General features: G+C 52.4%; 1 protein-coding gene across 4 annotated transcripts in view; it reads left to right on the forward strand.

The window, feature by feature from the left end:
• KXD1 (KxDL motif containing 1) overlaps positions 1 to 1,755 on the forward strand; it is a 9,881-nt gene continuing 8,126 nt past the window's right edge. The window contains exon 1 of one of the 4 annotated variants that reach the window (XM_011925809.1): positions 1 to 1,142. The gene's annotated coding sequence lies outside the window, so the exon portion shown is untranslated. Of the gene's footprint in view, positions 1,546 to 1,755 lie in introns of all 4 variants that reach the window. The other 3 variants (XM_011925810.1, XM_011925811.1, XM_011925808.1) reach the window with 3 other exon arrangements.

The following is a 1,755-nucleotide window of genomic DNA, read 5'->3' on the forward strand; positions in this document are numbered from 1 at the left end:
GGTCGGGCGCGGCCCCCGGGCTGCGGCGGGATGGGGTGCGCCGCTGGCCACATCTGGTCATTCCTGCTGCGCACAGGCATCAGTTTCCCCGTCTGCTTAATGGATACGCAGGCGGCGCCGCGGGCTGGATCTGGATCCGGATCAGGGGCATAGAAATTGGGGCCGCCTGTCTTCTGGGTGTGTCGTGTAACCTGGAGCTGGGCGTTGCCCGGTCTGTGCCTCAGTTTCCCCGTATTGTAGGGGACGGGGCGTGAGGGGGTATTTGAGCCCCTCCCCACTTGGGGTTTTTCAGAGCTTGGATGGCTGAGTTAAATTCTGTTAAATAACCTGGATATAGAACCGTGGTGCTTCTCTCTCTCTCCGTGTGAGTTTTGGCAACTGAGCCCGCCCCTGTGAGCCTCAGTTTCACTCGGAGATGATTCTGTTTGCCTCTTAACGGTGATTGAGGATTAACTGAAGTGCTCTACAAGTGTTTCCCGTAATATGTTCTTAGAGACCCCTGGGATGCTGTCAAAATGTTGATTCCCGGGCCCTGTCCCGGGACTTCTTCACACTCCTCTTGGAGAAACAGCCTGTCCTGAGCTCCACTCGTTATCACCTTTGGTTTCAGTTGCCACAGACAGCACTGTGAGATCGTCATTCTACCTTATTCCCATTTTATGGTTGAAAAAAACTGATTCAGAAGGGTGAAGTGGCTCTCCCATGGTCAAACAGCCTACCTCTCTGCGTTTCTTCAATAAATCTACATTTGGAGTTGGGATCAGAGCTTTTGCTGGGTTAATTTCACTGTGTATGTGGGGCAGACTAGCAGTAATCAGAGAAGGCTTCTTGTGAGAGGAAGATGGGGGGGACAGGAGGGAAGTGCCAGGAACCCCCCCGGCCCTCACATCTGGGAGCCAGAGACAGAAAAGAGTCCTGTTTTGAAGCAGGAGTGTATCCCAGAAGGTCCCAATACTGTGCCTCTCTGGCACTAGCTATGGACCTCCCTCTCCAGGTGTCTTTCTTTTTTTTTAAGTTGAGATGGAGTCTCCCTCTGTCACCCACACTAGAATGCAGTGACTTGATCTCGGCTCATTGCAACCTTTGCCTCCTGGGTTCAAGCAATTCTTCTGCCTCAGCCTCCTGAGTAGCTGGGACTACAGGTGCCCGCCATCATGCCTGGATAATTTTTGTATTTTTAGTAGAGATGGGGGTTTCACTATGTTGTCCAGGCTGGTCTTGAACTCCTGACCTCAAGTAGTCTGCCCACCTCGGCCTCCCAAAGTGCTGGGATTACAGACGTGAGCCACCACGCCCGGCCTCTGAAACCCTTTCTGATCCAGTAGAAGTAGGTCTCTCTGTTTCTTGGCTATTAAATGTGTGGGCCTCAGAGGCAAACTATATCAAGATCCTAGATTTTTCCTGAACTCCCTAGGAGGGTCAGTGCAGTAGCCCCTCCTCCACTGGTTGCTTCTGGAAGTCCCTGCCTGCCATTACAGTCATCTGTGCGCCAGTGAAACTGGAAACCTCAGAACCATCTGGGTTACTGGGGCCCACAGGTTGGCTGTGAGTGCCTGCAATTCTTGGCTTTAGTTTGCTAATAAAAGTGTCATGTCATGTAATCTCAGCACTTTGGGAGGCCGAGACGGGCAGATCAAGAGGTCAGCAGATCGAGACCTTCCTGGCTAACACGGTGAAACCCCGTCTCTACTAAAAATACAAAAAATTAGCCAGGCGTGGTGGCGGGCACCTGTAGTCCCAGCTACTCGGGAGGCT

This window comes from Colobus angolensis, unplaced genomic scaffold, assembly GCF_000951035.1.
Source record: "Colobus angolensis palliatus isolate OR3802 unplaced genomic scaffold, Cang.pa_1.0 Scaffold66, whole genome shotgun sequence".
NCBI classification, from domain to species: Eukaryota; Metazoa; Chordata; class Mammalia; order Primates; family Cercopithecidae; genus Colobus; species Colobus angolensis.